At 39.1% G+C, this 27,055-nt stretch overlaps 2 long non-coding RNA genes across 2 annotated transcripts in view; both read right to left on the reverse strand.

Annotated features, from left to right (window-relative positions):
* Window positions 1-27,055, reverse strand: part of LOC145660340 (uncharacterized) — a 187,737-nt gene that overhangs the window by 80,322 nt on the left and 80,360 nt on the right. The gene's annotated exons all lie outside the window — the stretch shown is intronic.
* On the reverse strand, window positions 24,184-25,436 carry LOC145643481 (uncharacterized). Its single transcript, XR_014115914.1, has 3 exons — window positions 25,356-25,436; window positions 24,508-24,618; window positions 24,184-24,292 (listed from the first exon to the last, which is right to left on the reverse strand). It is a non-coding gene; the product is annotated as an uncharacterized LOC145643481 (long non-coding RNA).

Below are 27,055 nucleotides of genomic sequence, written 5' to 3' on the forward strand. Positions count from 1 at the left end.
TTGCTAATTGCTAATTAGATACTAGCATAAAGTAGGACTTGTAGGGGCAGGACAATCTAGAACTAAATTCTGACTCCAACAAGCATCATTTTTGCTTGTCTGTAAAAAATGTATTGCGTCTGTAAAAAATGTATTGCGTTTTATTATTACATTATCGTATTTTTCCCAAAGAATATTTTTTCCTGCATTTTATGTGTGTATTTCTATTGAAGGATTTTTTGAAATTTGAATTTTAAATAGCATCATATTTTTTTTCTGTTCTTAATCATGTCTTTTAAAGTCAAATGCCAAACTTTTGGCTGTACGCATCACTTCCACTGTGTATCTATTGTTGTTTCATAAATAAAGAGCCAAAGCAGGACAGAGAGTTGTGGTTTCTGTTTACACCCACTGATAACCACACACATCATGAAGGTGTGTGTGGTGCAGTTTGACAGCAGAATGTGTGTAGAGTGCAGTTCATTGACAGCAGTTGGACATGCCACTATCTGTTGGACATCACTATCTGTGATGTGTCTAGCTGGGGGGGAATTGGCACACACATACATACACACACATAAAAACACATGCACCCACACCCATGCACATTCATACAAACAAAAACATACACACACATACATACACACACATACGGCTGCTTCAGGATGGCCAGACCCACATTTGAAGGACCTGGAGAAAAAAACATAATTTTACACACACACTAAATGTACAAAGTGATACACACCTCCCCCCCCACCCCCCCCACACACACACACACTCACAAATATATGCCTGCTCCCGTACATGCGTATGTAGCTACCAGTTTACAGTTGTGAGAATTGTACTCACTTCTTTATTTCTGTTTGTGTTATTTATTCCTCACTGTTTTATTGTTTGTGATGCAGCTCTTTGGTCGCTACACACTTGGTCAAGAAGAAAGGACAGCCAATGCTGATGCACACAAACACATACACACATTCACGCCTACACTAACACATTCATGCATGCTTGCTCGCGCACACACACACACACACACACACACACACACACACACACACACACACACACACACGTGTGCGTCCATGCTTCTTTTTTGGTTTTGTGGGCTTTAGGTTCTGCTGTGATCCAAATATCAACTTCATGTTTTAATCAGTCAATCACTAACTGACTGGCAGCATGGATTCTGTCACATTCACTCCAGTGACTCCAGTTTAAAGACTGGTTTTCTTAATTAGTCTTTTTTGTTTGTTTTTGTCTTTGTGCTCAAAGCAATTAGTTTACAAATGTGAAAATTCCCAAACTTCATGATTAAACCCCCATGTCATCTCTTGGAAAGATTTAAACAAAAATACTGAATGACTGATGGAAATTAAAAAAAAAAAATGTTATTCTCTATACATATGTCCCAGTCAAAAAGTCATCTGCACAGAATATAACACTACTACACAGTGTAGTAGAGTTTGTGGACAAGCATCATCCATCTCGGTTCTCCAAGTCAGTTTCTCCCACAGGATGGCAGTGCCGTCCTGGAGTGATAAAGGCAACATGAGTCAGAGGGAAACACCTGATAGCCAGAGTCCAGACAGTGGGAGGAAGTGGACTGCAGTGTTTACACAGGTATGGTGGACACTCCCCCATCCTCCTCAGTGGGGGGTGATATGAGTAGAGAGTTATTTCCTGGAGTATCTTTAAGATGCTGAACTCTGCCTGTGTAACCCTGAGTCTGGTCAGTGGGGACGATTTCTTTTTCTCTGAAGATTCTTTTAAGAGTGTGTGGTATGTGATGTTCAGTCTAGGAGCAGGTCAGTAGAACAGACCCTCCCACATGAACCTTTTGGTTCCCCAAATTAATGTGCAGTCTGTGAAAAACACCTGATGGAAACAGTTCAAAATTCCCAGGATGAGGATCTCTGCCATCCTTTTTGAGTATCAAACAGGCCTTGACCTCCATAGTAACCCACAGTAACATAAACACTCTTTAGAAACATAGTCTACTGAATGTTCTACACTTACAGTGGAGAGGAAATATATTCAAATGAACTTTTGACAAACATCTAACCCCAACACACACACCAAATATTTTTACCACCATGTGTGGTCAGTTCATTTTACTATCGGTTCAAAGGGATCTTTTCTTCTTATTAATGAAAATAGCACATGCAATTAGAGCAGCTAAAGAACTGGCTAGCTGAGACTTTTAAAAAGTGTTGAACGGATGTTAAGGAGCATTTTAAATTCAGAACATTCTTATTACCCGCAATGCAGTGTGTTAAGTATTTGTATGGTCAACCCTCAGTGAGGAGACCGGTTTCATCTTTGTGAACCTCAGATGCCTGGAAAGAAGTCCTGAGCTGCACACAAGACACTGAGTCAGCAAGCACTCAGAAGTGCTCCAGCTTATTCTCACACAGGGCTTAGAATATATAGACAGCATGAGTGACAAAAAAGAGGAAGAATGTAGTTTTGGCAGACTGCTATCACAACAAACGTAGAAAACCTGCTTGGCAACAATATAAAGTGACTAAAACAACTATAGAATCTCTGCTTGGCAACAGAGCAAAGATAAATGATTTAAAAATAGCTATTATACTGTTTTTAAATGGAACCGTTTGTCAGAGGATATTTGAAGAGTGCTGACAACGGTGTGCAGCTTAGCATTGAAAAGTCATGGAAATACCAACCTGTTCATTGAACAGTTGTGGCATCCACCAGTGTTGATAATTGAGGTGATGTTGGTTAAGTAACGTGTGGCTTATAACGCAAGTTCACGGCTACCAGAGGGAGGCCACAAGCCGGGAGCTAGTCAGGGTTGGTTAGCCTGATCTCCTTCAGGTGGCATCACCCTACATAACAGCTTCATAAAGGCCCCTCTTAGAAAATCTTGTTGTGACACACGTGTTACGTCTGTCAGGGTGCCTCACCCCTGATCAACCTGACCGTCACAGGTTACATATTGAAATTGTGATTGGTGGGTTGTGGGAGTTGTGCATGCAGACAAAACCAGACCGGGGCATGTGGTGCATTGCATTGCTCGTCCATGTTTTCCTCAGTGTCAGTTGGCTGTTGGTTTATGGGGCAGAGTTGGTGGCTCTTAATGAGGGTACAACCTAATCAGAGTGTGCCAAACAGCTAGCAGGAGGCCTGGTTGGCTCAAATGGTCTTCCCACTTTTGTGGTTGCACTAGGAGTCATATGCATTTCACATAGAACTGCAGCTAGCAGTTTTTTGATCATGTAGTCTGTTCATCCCACTATGCCTGACGACCGAGGGTAATAGTGGATGTGAAACTTTGATGCTCAGATGTTTACAGAGCTGATGAGTCATGCAAAACATCAAAGCACTCAAACAGGCAATGTTCAGGATGGTAGAGAAAAACAGATGTCTTTATTGACACCAGTATGGTTTACAACAAAGGAGTTGCCTCGAGAACAACTGCAGACCTTACATTTGGGATCTTCTTTTATCTTTCTTGCTACACCGCCCCACCAAAGTAGAGTGTCACCCTCCAAGGACGCCATTTCTTATTGTCTTATGTCTCAGTGAAATGTTGTCTCTCCAGTCTTAGCCCTCCATTACTTTTTCACACTTATCTGTACCATCTTTGCATTAGAAAAATCATCTTTGTGTGTTAATATCTGCTTTGGTCATTATTTATATTCCAGCATTCAGCCGATATGTGTCATTTCGCCCGATTCCTCCTCACAGTACAGCACCCAGCAGGCTGTTTGTCACCCAACCCAGGGCTCCACCAATCATGAACTTCACGTCAGATCGTCATTACCGGAATATTGAACTCCCCTGTGTACTTGATTATTTAAGCCTGTCTCGAACATTAGGACACTGTGAAGTATTGCCTCTAGAGTCCTATGCATACCGAACGTTATTTGGATTGTTTTTCTGTGTACCGAACCTTGACTTTCTAACAATGTTATGGCCATCTGGTGGTGCTACCACTGCAGTAGGACTACAAGTTCAAATGTAGCCAGTTGTGCTGTTTTGAGTCTGGGCCTACACTGCACTATGTAGTACTGTGCACAGTGGCTTGGTGGTTAGCATGTCTGCGTTTCAGAATTGGTGTCTCAGGAGTTTCTGCATGTCTGCGTAGGTTTCCTCTTTGTTTCCTGGGTGCTTTCTCCCACACGCCAAAAACATGGAGGTTAGGTTGATTGGTTACTCTAGAATGTCCTGGTGTTAATGACTGCGAACTCAGTGGTGGATGGTGCACTGTCCTGGGTGTTGTCCTCTCTCTCCCCTTCCTGTACATGATGCAGTCCCCCGGGGGGCTGTGGTTTCCAGTTGACTGAAGATTGGGCACAATTGACTGCCGATTGCTCTTGTGTACTGAGAAAGGCGCTATATAAGGGTAAAGTCATATCATAGAAAACTCTAGCAATAAATAGACTTGAAACAAAAAAACTTGTGTGTGACCACTGCTCCACCACAGCAGTGCAGAAAGAGTTGCTGTTTCTGGTCTAAAATGGGCTTTAGACTCTGATCTGGTGGACGCCCACTGCGTGAAACCTTGAGAAATGAAACCACAACAGACGTCAGACACCTTGATCTCTCAGACCAGAACAGATACACTTTATTCTGGGGCATTCACAAGATGCTTTGAGATCATCGTTAAACATGGGCGTCCAAACCACAAAAATTAAACATACCATTTTGCATTTTATATATAACAAATGACGTTTAGACTACATTTGTCTAATGAGCTAGCACTGACACTGAAGCGTAGATTTTACCAGATTAAAGCCAGAGCCCTTTTTAGACCATAAGCAGCAACTGTTTCTGCACTGTTGGGGTGAAGCAGTGATCACACACAGTTTTTTTGTTTTGTTTCGAGTCTATTTATTGCTAGAAATTATGATTTTACCCTTATATAGTGCCTTTCTCAGTACCCAGGAATGCTTTACAATCAACACACTGCACCATGTTTTTATATCCTGTCAACACAATCAGCAGTCAATTGTGTACAGCATACTCTCAACTGGAAACCACAGCCCCCTGGGGGACTGCATCGTGTGCAGGAAGGGAAGAGAGAAGATAACACCCAAGACAAAGCACCATCCACCACTGAGCATGCAGTCATTAACACCTGGACAATCCAGAGTAACTTGCGTATCTTGAATATGGTTTCACAGAAGCAGTCGTTTGGGCAGTGTGGGTGTTTGTATCATGAAGCATCGTGTCACAGAACAGGAAATGACAGCAAGATTTCTCAGCAGTCAGAGGATGATGTAGCACCATGTCTGTTCGGGGAAGTCTAAAAAGAACCGCTAATGATAAAATGAAAAGAAGAAATAAGAGCTCTGGCCAAGTTCATTTGTTCCCAGTTCCTCTCTGCTGGGTGGACATTAGGGTCAGGTGGACTGAAGTACTGCTGAGAGACTGCTGGAGTCAGTGTGTGTCCACAGTGGTAGTGGAGTTCTGGGTGTAGAGTTGTCAGTGTGTGCTGGGAGGTCAGTGGTGTTTCCATAGTGACAATGCTGCTGAGTTTGTGTCTTCTCTTCACTAAAGGTGAGTGTGAAATTCTCTTTTAATGCTGAATTCCATTAAATTGTACATTTATTTGTTAATATAAAATGTTATTTAAGCAAGCTGACTTTCTCAGGTAGAACTGGAAAAATATTTTGCTTAAAAAATAATTATTAAATATTTCTGCATATCTTATGATTCCATCTTATGAAGTCTGTGTACTTTTTAATATAGTTAAAATATAATTTATTGGTCTGAGAGCTCAGGATGTCTGACGTCTGCTGCGGTTTCATTTCTCACAGTTCCAACCAGTGGGCAGTGGGTACCAGATCAGAGTCTAAAGCCCATTTTAGACCAGAAGTGACAACCGTGTTGCTTCTGTCCCTCTGCAGCTGAACTGTGGTCACACACTCACAAGCTCAGTTTCCTTCTAGTCTATTTCTTGCCTTATGCCATGACAGGCTTATCAGTGGTTTCTAGCTAGAAATAGTACAAAATACTACTTTTATTCGGTAAAGTGTAGTTTAATAATCAAAACAGCACAACTCTGACTGCTGGGTCTATTCTAACGTGAAATTGGGATAAAGGATGATGCTTTAAACAAAGACTAAAACTAGGACTAGGCTCCAGTGTGTTCTCAATGGCAGGTCTAGTTTGAATTTAATTTAGTACAAAACAGGTTTAGTATGAGTAGGACTGGTATGGTTACTGATAATTTGGGGAATATTGTGTACTGTGAGAAGAGATGTCAGTACTTCACTGAGAAAAGGGACTGCTCATGTACTACCCAAACCATGTCTATGTTCAAAGGCTGATTTACAGAGTTTATCAAAGTTCAAATAGGTTCTTATTGTGAGTAATGCAGGTTTTTGTTGTTTGTTTTTGACTCATTCAGTAAATTCAGAACTTCATATTACTCACAAAAAATCTTAAAGAACTTTTCTACATAAGCAATGGTCCACAAGAAATTATTGTGATGTGGAAACTGAAATACCAAACAAAAAGCAGGTCCTCTCACTATCTATAAATTTTTAAATGTGTGTGTGTGTGTGTGTGTGTGTGTGTGTGTTTGCATGCTTATAGACTCTGAAGACAAAGCACACAGCATTCTGTAGTGACAGTGCATAATAGTTCAAAGTATATTTACCAATAAAACAAATTTGATACAATGAATGAAACATTAAGTACACAGGACATCATAAGACAGTGCAAACATAAAATATATCAAGCTATGAAAAAGTAATGCAAAAATTTGTATGTGCGCAAGCTTTGTGGTGATTAACTCTATAAACTGCATTTTAAAACTATAAACTTAGAAAGAGGAGTTTGAGAATAAGAGTGAGGGGATAGTATGTCTGTTTGTTTCTCTCCTCTACATCAGACTCCACCCCCTTTGCTTTATAATGAGCATGTGTGTCTCCTATATGGTTTCACAGATGCAGCATCATGGTCAGTGTGGGGTTGTGGGATACATTACAAAAGAAGAAACAACCAGAGTCCTCACAGGTCAAAGGACATGATGGCACTGTGTGTGGTTTTGTATGTCTCTGTAAAGCTGGTGATGTGAAATTGAAAAGAAACATAAGAGCTCTGGCCAAGTTCATTTGTTCCCAGTTCCTCTCTGCTGGGTGGACATTAGGGTCTGGAGTACTGAAGTAATGCTGTGAGAGTTCTGGAGTCAGTGTGTGTCCACAGTGGTAGTGGAGATCTGGGTGTAGAGTTGTCAGTGTGTGCTGGGAGGTCAGTGGTGTTTCCATAGAGACAAGGATGCTCAGTTTGTGTTTTCCCTTTACTGTACTTCCTCTCACTAAAGGTGAGTGACATGAAACTGTACATATATGTGCTAATCTAAAAATGTTATTAAAGTGAGTTGAATCATTCAAGATTTATTTGGCTGAATTAGAATCATAACCTGGCTGGTCTTAGAATGAAAAAATATGATTAAATGGTCCAGAATGCAAACAGACTATATCTTTGCATGAATTAAAGTTTATTAATCAAAAATAAATCAAAAAGTCAAAAGATGTTATTTCAGAAAATAAAAAGACAGGTTGGGGAAAATGAAGGGAAAAAAGAAATACAAAATAAATTGGTAAAAAGAGCTGGGAAAAGTTAAAGAGTAGGGCTAATTTTGTTGGAGCGCTTGGCACAGGACAAGGTGCTTTTTATAGCCTGCCATGCTCGTCTGAAGAAGATGCGTACTCTTTTCAACCTCTTGCATTCTGAGCCTTTATATTTGAAATAAAAGTAGAATTTTTAAGCTGGTGTCCATGGAGTGGATGTATGTAAACTCTGATTATTGATGTGGTGCTTTGATGCTACTCACCAGCTGGGGTGTTCTCCACTTTGACTGCCTCTGTAATAGATTCCCCTACTCCACCCAGATCCTCTCTTACATCTACAGATGTTTATTTTTCCCAAAAATCAATACAAATGCAATTACATAATAAAGTACAGGCACATATTTAATGTGAACAAATATCATATCCTACTGTGTGTTCTTAATGGAAAGCTAGATTTATGCAAGAAAGTACATCTGCACCTTCTACATGGGCGCTGTGGTCCAAAGAGCAAATCTCTTCCGTTGACTCTATGATCATAAAGTGTTCAGCAGTTCTGCTCCGGATGGTACGAACCTCCTTACAGTCCTGCTGTTTCTTGGGTGAGAAATGAGAAATAATCACTGATTAATTGTAACGGAAAGGAATCATCCATTGACCCCACCTGGGCAGTGGAAACTCCACTAATGGACAGCATATTTTGGATTGCCATCTGTACAAGTCAGGGAAATGTGAAGGCAAAATAAATAAAACTGTGGATGCATTAAAAAGATGTAGACACTTACACTTTCTCCCAGATTGGCACAGTAATGTTGCTTAAACCAAGCAATGGGAGCAGGGTATCTATGACTCTTCTTGCTTCTGGTGATAATATTAGTAATTAAGTTGTCTCTTGGCATCTAGAAAGGGCAGAAGAAAGCTCTATTGTCACTGAACGATAATAAAGCTGTTTACTTTCTTTTAAAAAGTTTCCATGTTTTTGGACATTAAAAAAAAAACTTTAATTTTTAAGAATTAAAGATTTATTCCTAAAAAGTAATTGAATTTGAAATGAAAATTAGGCTTTGATTACAACACCATTTTCTATAAAACAAGGCTTATTTTACATGCATTTGTGCACAGGATTACCTTTGTACCCCAGTTTCATATCTCTATATGGAAATGAAAAATCAGAGCCTGTATACTTTAAATATGTATATACAGTTATTATGTAACAGAACAAATGGCCACCCGTAGCTCAATTTCTTCTACAAATGGTAATAAATGTGAAACAAAGGTTGTCTGTTGTGCGACAGTGCATAATGGCCACACTCGTGGTCTTGCAGAGGTTTTTCTAAAACAAGCCCATAAGTCACTTTCCCTTGTCTCAGTCAACGTATTTCATCTAATGGAGTTCGGTTACCAGAATATTTTCAGCTACGTCCCCTTTTATTTATCAAGGTTTCCTTTTGTTAGTTCACTCTCTACTCACTTATTCCGCATTGAAAATATTTGTGCGGTCTGTGAAATTAAACAGCTCTGACGGCCCGAGTGCCGCAGGTCCCACAAACTCCCTTGACGTAGACAGACGTTTATTAGACGAACACGAATAACGAACACAGTGGCGCTCACACCAAAAAGGCAAGATGAACATGTACAGCATTGAACACAGCTTACAAACATAAAGTGCACCACGTACGTGAACATTAGCGAACACAGACCGACAGGGATACACACACCAACCGGGGTTTAAACACACACAGACATTAGGAGAATAACGCGCTGCAGGTGTGTGTGACTACATAGTCGTGGTTTCACACAAGACCATGAACTCCCACTGCAAGCGGCGGGCCGTACCACGTGACTAGTGGGGCGGGGAGCTCACTATCAGCCCACTAATTAGTTCTCCGTTCAGTCAAAAGTTCTCCATCATTAAAATGTGTGTTCTCTTTTTAAATTCGCATATTGGCTACTTGTTTATAATACGATTCCGTTATCAAATATTTAGTATCTGCCTTTGTAGATAAAATTAAATTCTACTTACGTTTTGTTTTCGTTTCTCAGTACCTCTTATGCGTGAAGAATTGTTTGTAGTCTCTGTTGATGTTTTGTCTAAAATGATCGTCATCGGCAAATCCACTCAATAAACTGATCTGGGGTCAGAAATAGAATGACACACATTATGACATAATCGAGCGCTAAATTCTGTTCAGTGGTTGTTTAGAACAATGACAGAAGTGCAGCTGAAATGACATTATAGTCTCATATTATAAATCACATTTTAAAATCATTTCCCCCTCTTTACGCTATCATTTTGTTATCAGGCTCAGATTAAAAAATCTAAATAAAGTAAATATAACCTATACATGTAAACTATATATTAATTAATTAGTAATCATTCCACATAGGTACAGTTCACTCACTCTGTATTCGTTATAATCCAAAGTCATTTGAACACTCATTAAGGATCAAAATGCAACCTAAACAACAACAATAATAAATTCTTAAGAAATTATACAATTTTAACTGAAAATTAGGCTAATTGATCACAATACAATGTTCAACAAAACAAGGCTTATCTTTACTCGGGTGTTTCAGTACCAAGGCTACACAGTTATGCAAACACTTTCTTGCATAATATATGCTTATATTATGAAATTGAGCAACTGGAGAAACAGAATTAAATGCTCCATTCATTACCGCTTCAAATGGTTTATTATTTTTTAAAAATATATTTTTTAAAAGTGCAGGATTGTAGCCCCAAAATATATCCTATATGAAGTGACCTGCATTAAGAAATTAATTGTTGATGTCACTTACTATTATTATTGTTATAGTAGTAGTATTTAGTGGGGAATCATTTTATGGTGTTGATTGGAGAATACTATTAAACAAATTAATCTTACCATCAGTAGTAGTTGATGAAATTAATAACTTCTAACCATTTGGAGGTGTCATTGTTGTAGTAGGTTTAGTTGAAGCTGTTGGACTTGATGTGTCAGTGTCCACTGGAGTAAGATTTACAGGTTTATATGGAGCCTCTGCAAGAATAGAAAAGTGTGGTCAGTTCTAAGTATGAACTCTGTTTCTGTACTGTTCACTCTCACTGGAGATCACTTCCCATGTGTTTCTGTTTGTGTTGTATTTATACCAGGTGAAGCTCTCAGCTTTGGTGTGTATATCAGTGCAGGAACAGGGCAGCAGCCTGAGTGCTGCAGCTGATATGCATGAGATTTAACTGCACCACAATAATACATTGATTTCAAGATTTGGTTTTATGACTGATGGCAGTCTAAAAAGTAAATCGTAATTGTTCAAATTCTACCTTATATGTTCAGATAACATGGAGTGCCTCTTATACATTATCAGAAATATATGACATGTCGTCTCTAACTGGACTCCTACTAGATGTTTTCAGTGTTTCTTATAAAGTAGCTACTGAGAAGATATTTGATGATCTACAGATGTAGAGAGAAAGTCAACTCACCATCAGCAGCAAGGAGCAGATAAACACACACCTGCATTCTTACTGAGTTCCACACACTACACACGGCTACAGCAGGACTGCTGATACACACCATACACACTCTTCAATACAGTCTACTGAATGTTCTGATAACTACAGTTACAGTGGAGATGAAGTGTATTCAAATGAAGCTTTGACAAACTTCTATCCCCAACACACAACAAATATAGGGAGGCAGTAGGGTTTTATAAGTTTTTAAAAGTCATTTGGTGTGTCCTCTTTCTTCCTTAACAGTCTCACATTATAAGTGAAAATGTCATCATTCTTACTTAAGTTGGCTCAGTCCGTTGTCACAGAGATGTGGCGGCCCAGTGGGACAGACCCAAAATGACTCCCTAAGTGCTGTTAGTTCAGTCTAGCACACCTGCCCCTTTGTACATGCATCATTTATGAACGTATTTAAATCCCTCTGTCACCGGAGTGGTTGTCGGTCTTTGTTCGTACTCAGGTTGGTGTTAATGGTCGTTTAATAAATGCATGTCTTCGTCAAGAGACGTCTGCGCTTCCTGCGCCTTGCCTTGCGGCACTTGGGCCATCACAACAAACAAAATATTTGTATTTTCTTATACCTGCATGCAGGGGGTGGCATAACGTGAATAAGTGAATAAATCATATAAAAGCAGACATTGTGTTCACTTTGTTTTCAGTAGGCTACACCAAAAGTGAGGAGAAGGCCTTCAGTATTTTGAGGAGTTCCCTTCAGTATTCTGGGAAGAGTCTCATATATAGTCAGGGCCATTGGACCTGGACTTCACCATCTCTCACACCAATCTTATTCCCACTTCCTAAAAAAAGAGAGAAGCCTGCAGCCAAGGGATCAGTTAAGATGAGACAAAGAGCAAACGTAAAAATAATGTATATGTAACATGCTGCAACCGTCCCTGATCTGGGCTGAGACCTTCCCCAAGGTCGGGGTCAGTTGCAACATCTGACTTCTTCGATTCAAATAAATAAGTGGATGTCATGTGTAATCATTTACCATTTTTTCTTCACAAACTCAAATATTTACTGTATAAACTGAAAAATCTTTAGGATTTAGCGTTGTTGTGCATCACTAAACTAATATTTAGTTGTATAACTACTGTTTCTGAGAACTGCTTCACATCTGTGTTGCATGGAGTCGACCAACTTCTGGCTGCTGTAAACAGGTATTCCAGCCCAGGATGCTTTGACAACTTTCCACAGTTCCTCTCCATTTCTTGGTTTTGCCTCAGAAACAGAATTTTTTATGTCCCCCTCAAGTTTTCTATCGGATTAAAGTCCGGGGATTGGGCTGGCCACTCTGTAACTTTAATTTTGTTGGTCTGGAACCAAGATGCTGCTCGCTTACTGGTGTGTTTTGGGTCGTTGTCTTGTTGAAACATCCATTTCAAGGGCATTTCCTCTTCAGCATAAGGCAACATGACCTCTTCAAGTATTTTGATATATGCAAACTGATCCATGATCCCTGGTATGCGATAAATAGGCCCGACACCATAATAAGAGAAACATCCCCATATCATGATGCGTGCACCACCATGCTTCACTGTCTTCAGAGTGTACTGTGGCTTGAATTCAGTGTTTGCGGGTCATCTGACAAACTGTCTGCGGCTCTTGGATCCAAAAAGAACAATCTTACTTTCATCAGTCCACAAAACGTTTCTTCATTTCTCTTTAGGCCAGTCCATGTGTTCTTTGGCAAATTGTAACCTCTTCAGCACATGTCTTCTTTTTAACAGTGGGACTTTGCGGGGGCTTCTTGCTGATAGATTAGCTTCACACAGGCGTCTTCTAATTGTCACAGTACTCACAGGTAACTTCAGACTGTCTTTGATCACCCTGGAGCTGATCATTGGCTGAGTCTTTGCCATACTGGTTATTCTTCAATCCATTCAAACGGTATTCTTCCATTTTCTTCCACATCTCTCTGGTTTTGTTTTCTATTTTAAAGCATTGGGGATCATTTTAGCTGAGCAGCCTATCATTTTCTTTATATCATTTTCACTTCTTTACATGTTTTCCCCTCTCCAATCAAAGTTTTAGTCAAAGTATGCTGTTCTTCTGAACAATGTCTGGAACGACCCATTTTTCTCAGATTTTCAGAGAGAAATGCATGTACATGTGTTGGCTTCATCTTTAAATAAAGGCCACCTGATTGACATCTGTTTTTTCACAGAAGGAATGACCTCACTAATTGAACTCCACAGTTATTATTTTGAACACACCCATTTCAATTAATTATTCAATTACACACCTACTGGTAAATTATTTACCATGTAGTAATATAATTTCTACCAAAAACAGTGATTGATATGATTAGTCATGTTGGACTGCTATTATTTCATCTCCCTTTGTAACTCAGTACAGTAAGTGATGTGGAGTCTGAGCTTCCTAGACACCACCATCTCCACTGATTTCAAACTAGAGATCACAACAGCCATAATCAAAAACGTTCATCAGTGTATCAGGAGCTGCTTTGTATCAGAAACTCACCATGGACTCCACACAACTAGGGAACGCCACACACTATCTGTATAAAACCCTCTGCTCAGGTATTTGTTACTGCTTCAACAAAACCTGAACTTCACAACTTGTGTTTCCCAAAGATGGTTTTCCTTTAAAAAAAATTTAAAACCATAAAAAAGTGCTGTATGTGATATATGTGATCCTTTATTTTAACTATATTGTACTAATTGTATTGTATCATCTGAACCCCCCTCAGATACAAAGTAGCACTCACTTGAACATGTGAACAAAGCACAGCAAAACAATCCTGTAAACAAACACACACACACACACACACACACACACACACACACACACACACATACACACACACACCATGGAAGATTTGACCTTGAAGGACATGTGCCAGTAATGATGTGGAGGTTGTTTTTCTTATGTTACAGTGGATGGTATGTGAGCATTCACCTGTGTCTCCTGCTCTCTCTTCTCTTCTGTTTGCCCCTTTCTTAGCCTCGTTTGTCCATGTCTCTGGACTACATTAGAAAACCAGACAGTGTGACCCACAACTTGTATGCATGCATGCGTGTGTGTGTGTGTGTGTGTGTACCTTTGTATCTCCAGCACAAGACCCCCACGAGACCCAGCAGCAGGAGGAGGACAGCTCCCACAACAGTAGTCATGAGGATATATGATAGATCACCAGCAGGGTTTTGGACATCTGAAGGCAAACGTTATACAAATGTTATGTGTATTTGTGTGCGTGTTAGTGTTTGTGTTTTTACACAGCATGCATTTTAATTGCTTTTTAAGATATTAGGAGACCATGTTGATATGCAGTAAATGCATGTTACCGTCAGTCAGAGTCTTTGCACTGTCAGTAGTGGAAGCGTCAGCTGGAGCCTTTGCACTTGTTTTGCCATCAAATCTTGATGTAAATTCTGTTGTTGAGATTCCTGGAGAGGGAGATGTGTTTGTTAGCATAAGATGGTGTACTGCTTTAGTACTAGCAGTACTAGGGTAGCAGTACTGAGTCTCCTGTGTGTGCAGTGATGTGTTTTGTCTCCCTGTTGTTTTTTAATTGCTCAATTTAATACTGATTTAATACTCAACCTGTAGAAACACACCCTACTGTCATACTCCATCACATTTGCTTGTTAAATTAATAAATATTTACTCTAATATTATATGATTTTTAGCATTGTTCTAATGACATTCACTATCCTTATAACAATGATAGTTATAAGGTGTAACTGAGCAAATTGGTTGCTCCATTTAGGTAACAATTTGAGCTTTGTTTGATATTAAGTACCAATTTAACAATTTTTTAATATTTGATCAGAATCTACATTTCAAATTTACTAACATGTTTGTTAAGAGTGGTCTTCATAAGTCCTTCATAACAGCTAACACAAACCTAAATACACTTTTATAAAGGCTGATTCTGACAGACAGCTGTCATACAGTCTTCTCTTCATAACACAATACTATCAGTTGATTAGTTGACATAACACTTCATTCAAGGGCTATAGGTTGTTTTTTTGTTTGTTTTGTTTTTTTACCTAAGTTTTAAATATGTTTCCAGTTAAAATAACATAACGGGACCCCCCAGCAGACAGAGTCGGCTGAGAATGAGGATGGCCACTATAGCCACCCCAATACCCCCAGAGAAAAATCGGGGCTGATGACCAATACCGTTTGTTCATCTTATGTAGCCCAGTTCTGTGTTGTTCCCGTTTGTCTGTCTTTATGCTCACTGTTATGTTTTATTATTGTTGTTCTCCGTTAGTCTTCCCTTAATGTTGTATTCCCTTGTTGCTCATTTCTCGCCCTCATCCTGTTCTCATATTATTATTCTTCTGTTAGCCTGTTTGTTCTTCATTCTATAATGTGTTGTTAGTCTTTGTTGATTATTAAACTTATTATTCATTCTATTCAATCAGTTTGGTTCGTTATGGCGTCGTCACTTCACACGAGTGTTCACTCTCCACCCCTCCCGCGTTACAATTAGTTGTTGCTTACCAAGTGAGGGGTGACATCTTAGAACAGGCCAGACGCTTGTGGACAGCCGAGTTTTATTTGTAGCGGAATAAGCAACAATTGTAAAGTGAAACAGGCGAGAGTAATGGCCAGATATACACACACCAGGGAATTGCTCAGTACATGCTGATAGACCAGCGATAACACTTTGCAGGGAGTGAACGAAACCAGAGAGAATAAATAGTGTAGCAAAGATGAGACACAGATGACACTAGTAAACTGGTGATGAGGATCTGGTGAGGTTGTGCCGGGGAAGACGGGAGTTGCAATCACGGACTGAGGGCGGTTGCGGGACATGAGGTTACTAGGAAAACTGAGCAGATGTGAACACCTCAAACCACGTAGTACCTTTCTGTTCTTGACACTGGCTGGAGAGGCTGAAATGAAAACTCCCATATGACTGTGATAAATGAACGCTTTGACAATGATTGTCATGACACTCAATTGAAAGTGTTCTGGCCTGGTCTATAAATAAGGTGTTTTATTTTGTTACTAATAAAATGTAGTTTGATCTCTAATGCCACACCATTCTACCAGTCACAGAAAGATCAAACAATATATGTATAACTCTGTGATAGAGCATCAGTGTGGAAGCACTAGAAATCTTAATATCAAGCCAAGTGCCACATACAACACATGCTACTGATCACATTCTTGAACTACCAAGTTGCCACTGTTGGGCCCCTGAACAAGGCCCTTAACCTTAAATTGCTCAAGTTATACTCAGTCATAATTATAAGTAGCATTGGATAAAATCAATTTGTTATTTTAGCATTCTGTTTCTAATGTTTGATCATTCATGATCACATATGTAATTTTTTCATTAGGCTACTTATGTTTATTACAGTAAAGGATCCAATACTGCCTCTTGCATTGTGATTTTAACACTGCCAGAATGCAATGTAGACAGAATAGGTGGGTTACATAAAGGATCCAATCTCTGCACCGCACATTTAGTAGGTTAAACCCAAAGCTAGGCTAAGAGAATGGTAAAACCCTGAGAAAGCAGTATAGTTTTGTATCAAGTTTTCACATAAAAAGGGAAACAATGATTTTAAACAAATTATTGCAGAATTGAATTACTAAACATCATTACTGATCATCCATTTTTTTTAATGACATATGAAGGCGGTGGAGTGTTGTATTATTTATAATGCTGTGCAGTTTTGAATCTAAAGCAGCTATAATTTCTGAGAACTACCAGGTGTCACTGTTTTGTCACCAGCTTTCAATGCTCCCAAGCTTCGAATCCTTCAGCAGTAAAATAAGGAAGAACCTAAAATGCTTCACAGGACTTCGTCTGCACATCATTACCAAGAAGGAAGTTAAACAGTAAACACTTGAATAACGAGCAGGCTAATAACGTTACCAAACAACAATAAACTCACGGGAGGACGAGAGAAAGCACATTCAAAGACCCACAACCAAGACGCTAAAACAAGGGATATTTATACAAAGATTAACGAATGCAAACTAGACAAAGATGAAAACAGTGACAGGAAAACCAAACGAGGGGTCGGAACAGAAAAACCAAAACAAAGAAGCATGTGTGTTAAAAACCTGAGACATTCTTACTTGAACTGCCCAAGATATTTGTTACAATTAAAGGAGTATTTGACCATCACTGAACTAAACGTTACTGGTAATGTGCACAGATGACAGCACAACAACAAATATGACAGCAGAAAGTCTACAAGTAACTCAGACAACCAAGACTTTGCTAGTGTGGATACATAAGAAAACCTTAAAGCTGGATTTATCATTTGCAGTTGGATTTGGATCAAAAACAGTGTTTTACCTTTAATGGTGAGTCTGATGTATTTATATTGCTGGTTTGTAAGATAACAGCTGTAGTCTCCCTCATCCTCTTCAGTCAGGTGTGATATGAGTAGAGAGAGATTTCCTGGAGAGGGAACAGTACCCAGCTGAACTCTGTTTCTGTACTGTTCACTCGCACTGGAGATCACATCCCATGCGTCTCTGCTTGTGTTGTGTTTCTTCCAGGTGAAACTCTCAGGTTTGGCGTGTGGGTCAGTACAGGAGCAGGGCAGCAGTACTGAGTCTCCTGTGTATGCAGTGATGACGTCTGTCTTCTGATTCTCTGCCAAACTGCAGCCTGCAGAAACACACGAGATAAAGGCCTAATTAATATTTAATATGACATACTCCGTTATTATTATTATATATGACATACTTAATTATTATATATGACATACTTAATTGCTCCAGGTCCAGTCACCTGATGGTACTGATGGTACCAGCCAACTGATGATGGTACTGGAAATCATTAAGAGATTTCCCAATATATGCTGGTATGATGGATGCATGACCATCAAGTTATATGATTTAAATGTCTGATTATATTGATTATAGATTGTCTCTCTCCCTCCCCTCCCTCTCTGCCTCCCTCACTCCCGCTCCCTCCATCCCTCTCTCAATCACTCTCTCTCTCCCTCATTCCCTCCCTCCCTCTCACTCACTCTACCTCTCCACTCCCTCCCTCCTTCCTTCTCCTCCCCTCCCCTCCCACTAAAGTTACTATTACCACTAAAGTTACTAATAACATGTGACTAATCATGTTTGAAGCTTCAAACATCACAGATACACAGGATGAGCTTGAGACTGTTTCATAAGTTTGGCACTGTCCTATAACTTGGAAGCTTTATCATTTTACTAAAAAATTGGAAATGTGCAAATTATAGAAGCCAAAAGTAAATGTTTCATAATGTCAACCTGTTGTCTCCCAGTATAGTTTTGTATTATGTTTTCACATAAAAAGGGAAACAATGATTCTAAACTAATTATTGCAGAATTTAATTACTAAACATCATTACTGATCATTTTTTTAAATGAAATATGAAGGCGGTGGAGTGTTGTATTGCGCAGTTTTGAATCTATGGCTGCTATAATTTCTGAAAACCGCCAGGAGTCGCTGTTTTGTCACCAGCTTTCAATGCTCCAAAGCTTCGAATCCTTCAGCAGTACAATAAGGAAGAACCTCAAAGGCTTCACAGGACTTCGTATGCACATCATTACCAAAAAGGAAGTAAAAACACATCTGCAGATAAAAACACACCTGCATTCCACAACACACTGTAGCGACAGCAGTAACGCTGCTACAGATCTTATACACTCTACAAAACTACAGTGTACTGAACACTCTGAAAACTGCAGCCCAGACTACAGTCTGTCTGTGGGAATCACCACACAACTATGACCTGGAACTCTACAACTCTCTCAGTAAAACTCCACTGAAATTCACCACCCACTAATATCCACAGTAGAGAGGAAGTGTGTTCAAGTGCAAAATAAATTATTCCTCCACTTCTTTCTCTCTCACATACAGACTAAATCTAACAGTGAAACAGTGTCTTTCTAGTGTCATAAATTCCTCCTGAGCTTCCCAGTGTTCAGTCCCCATCCTCAGTAAAGTGATCCTGCAGTAAGAAGTAGTGCTACACAGTGATCCCCCTCAGCACTGTTTGGTCACATCATTTCACTCCTGCACTGAATGTAGCTTAGCAAATATTAGAGAGATCAGACAGGAAGATCTCTAGACTACATGCTGATCAAAATAAACATTGATCATTTAATCAGGTAAACATGAGGATGGTCTGATATTCATATTATTCATAAAGTACAGGTGGAATGCAGCAGTCTATGTTGTAGCTTTCATACTATTAAGAAAAAACTACTTAAGAGAAGTTGTGAAACAGAACCACTAAAGGAGTCACCAAAGTAAAGACCACTTTGGATGTAAACAGTACAATGTCATCACAACCCAACAGTTATCACAGGAAGTAGAAACATTCTCACCTTTTCTCTTAGTTACTTTGTTCTTTTTGTTGTTAAAGCTGCCAAAAGCTGTTTGATGATGGTGGATATCTATAAAGTAACTAACTGAGGCTGTAGGCTAGTGTGCACTGCACTGTAACAACAACAACAACAAAATAAAATTAAAACTGTAAAAAGACAAAAACCCCAGCATGGGCTGTCTAAGCCTCCTGGCCAATTGATGTACAAATGAGGAATAAATAACACAAACAGAAATAAACAAGTGAGCACATTTCACACGTAGCACCCAGTGCAACCAGATTAGCAATACATATGTCAGGAGGAAGAGGTGCATACTGGGAATTCTCACATCTGTAAACTGGTAGCTATGACTATGGTGGCATCAGAATAACTTGGGACTAAATAAGAAAAGTCTTTAAACTGGAGTCACTGGAGTGAATTTATGCTGCCAGAGTCAGTTAGTGTTTGACTGATTAAACCATGAAGTTCAAAGCTGGATGACTGTCACTGATGAGGATTTGGAGACTGTTTGACAATCTTCGTGGGTGTGTGAAAGAAGTAAACATTTTGCTCACACACCACTCTGAGGAACAGCACAGCAGAATTTCAAGATCACGAACCCAAAAAGGAAGCATGCGCATATGCATGTCTGTGTGTGTGTGTGTGTGTGTGTGTGTGTGTGTGTGTGTGTGTGTTATGTATTGCTAAAGTGCACCAAGTTTAGCAATACATATGTGAGAAGGAAGAGGTGCATACTGGCAAACTGTACTGTCTCTATGGTTTTATTTTTTTCTTATTTGTTCATTTTTTATTTGTAAATTTTTGTAAGAGAGAGAGAGAGAGAGAGAGAGAGAGAGAGAGAGAGAGTGTGTGTGTGTGTGTGTGTGTGTGTGTGTGTGTGTGTGTGAGAGAGAGAGAGAGAGCAGGGCAGGCCGTGGGAGGGGGTGTTTTTGCAGCTACAAGTATCACTTTGAATGTACATTTACTGTGTGTGTAAAATTGTCTTTCTCCAAGTCCTTCAGATGTGGATCTGGCCATCCTGCAACAGCTGTGCATGTTTTGTGTGTGTGTGTGTGTGTGTGTGTGTGTGTGTGTGTGTGTGTGTGTGTGTGAGTGAGAGAGCGAAAGAGAGAGAAAGAGAGAGAGAGAGAGAAAGAAAGAGAGAGACAGTGTTAGTTATGTATTGTTAAACTGATAAACAGTGCTCCAAGTTTGCTAGGAGGAAGAGGTGCTTGCTGGGAAACTGGACTGTCTTTGTGATATTACAGTTTTTTGCAAGACAAAAACTGGGACATGTGACACAATAATTGAAACCACTAACTCATGTAGCCCATCTCCTGACCTGTTATACTAAACCAAAAGCACCTTTCCTTATTTACACTCATTTTGTATTTCTAAAACACATTTTTTCAATACATTAAACACAATTCTCTATATTGGACATATCATTCAACAGCACAGATTTCAGTGCCACTTAACGGGACAAGTCGGCGAAGAAACAAACTTACTTTATTCTCCCTTAACCCGGGTGGACAAGACATGTTTGGAGTCCGTATTTTGCTCCTTTAGAACAAAAGCTGCTAACATTGCTAACAAACACTGGAAGCCAACAGCAACGATAGCTTATAGGATTTGTAAATAAGTCAGATAGCGAGCTACATGTCCTCAAACCTCATCCAGGTCACTTCCCGGTGACGTGTTTCTTCACTTGTCTAGTTCACAGTGAGTTATACGACACACCGACTAGTCTGGGAGATATTTATTAACACTTGGATGCTGTTTGACCGGCTTGAGAGAAGTTTGTGGACATGTATTTACGAAGAAAATATTTTAGTTGCTGTTAACTTCCAGTGTTTGTTAGCAACGTTAGCATTTAACATCTTTTGTTCTAAACTAGAGGCAAAATTTATTGGTCAATAGACCGAATCTGGGGTAAGTGGTTAGCTGCTGCTCTCTGCTGATCCCAGATATAAATACCTTTGTGTAAATGAATGTGTGAGGATGACAACACCTGTAGAGAGAAGGTAACACTCACCATCAGCAGCGTGGAGCACAAGGAGCAGATAAACACACACCTGCATTCTTACTGAGTTACACACACTACACACAGCTACAGCAGGACTGCTGATACACACCATACACACTCTTCAATACAGTCTACTGAATGACTTCACAAGAACACTTATAGTGGAGAGGAAGTGTATTCAAATGAAACTCTGACAAACTAACCTCAACACAACACACACACCAAATATAGAGATGCGGTCGGTTTTGTAAGTTGTCATGTGGTATGTCCTCTTTCTTCCTTATCAGTCAGTGATCTATCAGATATTCTCGCATTGTGAGTGAGGACGGTCTCATTCTTAGTTAAGCGGCTCCGTCCTTTGCCATAGACACACGATGTAGAAGCTCAGGGGGTGAGACCCAACATGACCTCCCTCAGTGTTGTTTGGTCATTTCATTTCACTACGACAAGTGTATAGCATCTTAATGTGAATATGTGCAGTTTTTAAAGTTAATAAACATTTTGGTCTCAAAACAGCTTATGAACGCCCCAGAAGAAGGAGGAGACTGTTCTGGTCTGAGAGCTCAGGATGTCTGACGTCTGCTGTGGTTTCATTTCTCACAGTTCCAACCAGTGGGCAGTGGGTACCAGATCAGAGTCTAAAGCCCATTTTAGACCAGAAGTGACAACCGTGCTGCTTCTGCACCTCTGCAGCTGAGCTGTGGTCACACACTCACAAGCTCAACTTTCTTCTAGTGTATTTTTTGCCTTAAGCCATGACAGGCTTATCAGTGGTTTCTAGCTAGAAATAGTACAAAATACTACATTTATTCTGTAAAGTGTAGTGTAATAATCAAAACAGCACAACTCTGACTGCTGGGTCTATTCTAATGTGAAATTGGGACAAAGGATGATGTTTTAAACACAGACTAAAACTAGGACTAGGCTCCAGGGTCTAGGCTCAATGGCAGGTCCAGTTTGAATTTAATTTAGTACAAAACAGGTTTAGTATGAGTAGGACTGGTTTGGTTACTGATAATTTGGGGAACTTCACTGAGAAAAGGGACTGCTCATGTACTACCAAACCATGTCTATGTTCAAAGGCTGATTAACAGAGTTTATCAAAGTTCAAATAGGTTCTTATTGTGAGTAATGCAGGTTTTTGTTGTTTGTTTTTGACTCATTCAGTAAATCCAGAAATTCATATTACTCTCAAAAAATCTTAAAGAACTTTTCTGCATAAGCAATGGTCCACAACAAATTATTGTGATGTGGAAACTGAAAAAGCAAACAAAAAGCAGGTCCTCTCACTATCTAGAAATTCTTGAATGTGTGTGTGTGTGTGTGTGTGTGTGTGTGTGTGTGTGTGTGTGTGTGTTTGCATGCTTATAGACTCTGGAGACATAAAGCAGACAGCATTCTGTAGTGACAGTGCATAATAGTTCAAAGTATATTTACCAATAAAACAAATTTGATACAATGAATAAAATATTAAGTACACAGGACATCATAAGGTAGTGCAAACATAAAATATATCAAGCCATGAAAAAGTAATGCAAAAATGTGTATGTGTGCAAGCTTTGAGGTGATTAACTCTATAAACTGCATTTTAAAACTATAAACTTAGAAGGAAGAGTTTGAGAATAAGAGTGAGGGGATAATATATCTGTTTGTTTTTCTCCTCTACATCAGACTCCACCCCCTTTGCTTTATAATGAGCATGTGTGTCTCCTGTGTCTTTCACAGATGCAGCATCATGGTCAGTGTGGGGTTGTGGGATACATTACAAAAGAAGAAACAACCAGAGTCCTCACAGGTCAAAGGACATGATGGCACTGTGTGTGGTTTTGTATGTCTCCGTAAAGCTGGTGATGTGAACTTGAAAAGAAACATAAGAGCTCTGGCCAAGTTCATTTGTTCCCAGTTCCTCTCTGCTGGGTGGACATTAGGGTCTGGAGTACTGAAGTAATGCTGTGAGAGTTCTGGAGTCAGTGTGTGTCCACAGTGGTAGTGGAGATCTGGGTGTAGAGTTGTCAGTGTGTGCTGGGAGGTCAATGGTGTTTCCATAGAGACAAGCATGCTCAGTTTGTTTTTTCTCTTTACTGTACTTCCTCTCACTAAAGGTGAGTGTGAAATTCTCTCTTAATGCTGAGTGACATGAAACTACATATATGTGATAATCTAAAAATGTTATTAAAGTGAGTTGAATCATTCAAGATTTATTTGGCCGAATTAGAATTATAACCTGGCTGGTCTTAGAATGAAAAATATGATTAAACGGTCCAGAATGCAAACAGACTATATCTTTGCATGAAGTAAAGTTTATTAATCAAAAATAAATCAAAAAGTCAAAAAATATTTCAGAAAATGAAAAGACAGGTTGGGGAAAATGAAGGGAAAAAAGAAATACAAAATAAATTGGTAAAAAGAGCTGGGAACATTTAAACAGTAGGGCTAATTTTGTTGGAGCGCCTGGCACAGGACAAAGTGCTTTTTATAGCCTGCCATGTTCGTCTGAAGAAGATGCGTACTCTCTTCAACTTCTTGCATTCTGAGCCTTTATATTTGAAATAAAAGTAGAATTTTTAAACTGGTGTCCATGGAGTGGATGTATGTAAACTCTGATTATTAATGTGGTGCTTTGATGCTACTCACCAGCTGGGGTGTTCTCCACTTTAACTGCCTCTGTAATAGATTCTGCTACTCCACCCAGATCCTCTCTTACATCTACAGATGTTTTTTTTCCCCAAAAAAATCAATACAAATGCAATTACATAATAAAGTACAGGCACATATTTAAAGTGAACAAACATCATGTCCTACTGTGTGTTCTTAATGGAAAGCTAGATTTTTGCAAGAAAGTACATCTGCACCTTCTACATGGGCGCTGTGGTCCAAAGAGCAAATCTCTCCCGTTGACTCTGTGATCATAAAGTGTTCAGCAGTTCTGCTCGGGATGGTACGAACCTCCTTACAGTCCTCCCGTTTCTTGGGTGAGAAGTGATAAATAATCAGTGATGAATTGTAAAGGAAATGAATCATCCATTGACCCCACCTGGGCAGTGGAAACTCCACTAATGGACAGCATATTTTAGACTACCATCTGTACAAGTCAGGAAAGTGTGAAGGCTAAATAAATAAAACTGTGGATACAGTCTATATAAATCATTAAAATTATAGTATAAAATGATCTAGACACTTACACTTTCTCCCAGATTGGCTGAGTAATGCTGCTTAAACCCAGCAATGGTAGCAGGGTCTCTATGACTCTTGTGTCTTCTGGTAATGATATTAATGAACTTGTCCCTTGGCATCTAGAACGGGCAGAAGAAAGCTCTATTGTATTGAATAATAAAGCTGTTTACTTTCTTTTAAAAAGTCATAACAGTTTGCATGTGTTTTTGGACAACAACAAAAAAAACCTTTATTTTTTAAGAATTAAAGCTTTATTCCTAAGAAGTAATTGCATTCGAAATGAATATTAGGCTTTGATTACAACACAATTTTCTACAAACAAAACTTATTTTACATGCTGCATTTGTGCGCAAGATTACTTTTGTATCCCAGTTTCATATCTCTATATGGAAATGAGAAATCAACGCCTGTAGACTTTATTGTTTTATATACAGTTATTATGTAACAGAACAAATGGCCACCCGTAGCTCAATTTCTTCTACAAATGTTAATAAATGTGAATCAAAGTTTGTCTGTTGTGCGACAGTGCATAATGGCCACACTCGTGGTCTTACAGAGGCTTTTCTAAAACAAGCGCAGAAGTCACTTTCCCTTGTCTCAGTCAACGTATTTCATCTAATGGAGTTCGGTTATGCGAATATTTTCAGCTACGTCCCATTTATTTAGTTCATTCTCTATTCACTTATTCCGCATTTTAAAATATTTGCGCGGTCCGTTAAGTTAAACAAACTCGCTTGACGTAGACAGACGTTTATTAGAAGAACACGAATAACGAACACAGTGGCGCTCACACGAAACAGGCAAGATGAACATGAGCAACGTTGAACACAGCTTACAAACAAAGTGGACCACGTACCTAAACATTAGCGAGAACACAGACCGACAAGGACGCACACACCAACCGGGGTTTAAACACACACAGACATTAGGAGAATAACCCGCTGCAGGTGTGTGTGACTACATAGTCGTGGTTTCACACAAGACCATGAACTCCCACTGCAGGCGGCGGGCCGTACCACGTGACTAGTGGGGCGGGGAGCTCACTATCAGCCCGCTAATTAGTTCTCCGTTCAGTCAAAAGTTCTCCATCATTAAAATGTGTGTTCTCATTTTAAATTCCCATATTGGCTACTTGTTTATAATACGATTCCGTTATCAAATATTTAGTATCTGCCTTTGTAGATAAAATTAAATTCTACTTACGTTTTGTTTTCGTTTCTCAGTACCTCTTATGCGTGAAGAATTGTTTGTAGTCTCTGTTGATGTTTTGTCTAAAATGATCGTCATCGGCAAATCCACTCAATAAACTGATCTGGGGTCAGAAATAGAATGACACACATTATGGCATAATGGAGCGCTAAATTCTGTTCAGTGGCTGTTTAGAACAATGACAGAAGTGCAGCTGAAATGACATTATAGTCTCATATCAGAAATCACATTTTAAAATCATTTCCCCCTCTTTATGCTATCATTTTGTTATCTGGCTCAGATTAAAAAATCTCAATAAATAAAGTAAATATAACATATACATGTAAACTATATATTCATTAATTAGTAATCCTTCCATGTAGGTACAATTCACTCACTCTGTGTTCGTTATAATCCAAAGTCATTTGAACACTCATTAAGGATCAAAATGCAACCTAAGCAACAACAACAATAATACATTCTTAAGAAATTATATAATTGTAACTGAAAATTAGGCTTATTGATCACAATACAATGTTCAACAAAACGGCTTATCTTTAGTCTGGTGTTTCAGTACTAAGGCTATGCAGTTATGCAAACACTTTCTTGCATATTATTTTTTAAATATAGATTTTTTAAAAGTGCAGAATTGTAGCCCCAATATAACCTGCATGTGGTTTTACAGGGGCTATTCCAAAATGTGTTTTATAACACAATGTTTTGATCGCATCTTCACAAAGGTTACTTACTGCCGAAAAGAAAAAAGGTTAGCATACATTTAAAAAATTTTCTTATAGCCTATAAAGAACACCCAACCAAACAACCTAGCTACAAAGAGACAAGGATAAAAAACATCATTACATGTATTATATAGGCATACAGATTTCAAATAAATGTGGTAAGTGCAGTGGACAGGATGGAGTCTAGAATTCATCATCTGTTGAGGCATCCGTGGCAACATCCTCATATGGGTCTTCAATGTCTTCATCAGTCTCACCATAACCTGCCACCTTTAGGTGGTGTGTTTCTTTCACAGCTACCAGGTCTGTCTTCAGCTCCTCAAGCTTTGGGAATACAACACTGTGCAGGCCACGGTAAGCTTGAGCAGAAATTCCTGAAGGGTAGTTTAACAAATCAAACTGGGTAATAAAAGCACCATGAAAAAACAATACAAAACAATCTACAATCTAACAACCAAACATCACACCTCATCAAAAATAAACACAAACAAGCTGTAAACACAACATGAATAATTAACTGATCATATTAATAGGGCTTTGAAAAGTAGGATCTAGTGTAGAATCAGGTATGAATGCTGGGAAGCATTTATAAAGTATCTATGAGTATGGCCCTTTCTAGGAAAGATCA

The sequence above is a fragment of the Electrophorus electricus genome, chromosome 2, assembly GCF_041902795.1.
Source record: "Electrophorus electricus isolate QZ-2024a chromosome 2, ASM4190279v1, whole genome shotgun sequence".
Classification (NCBI taxonomy): domain Eukaryota; kingdom Metazoa; phylum Chordata; class Actinopteri; order Gymnotiformes; family Gymnotidae; genus Electrophorus; species Electrophorus electricus.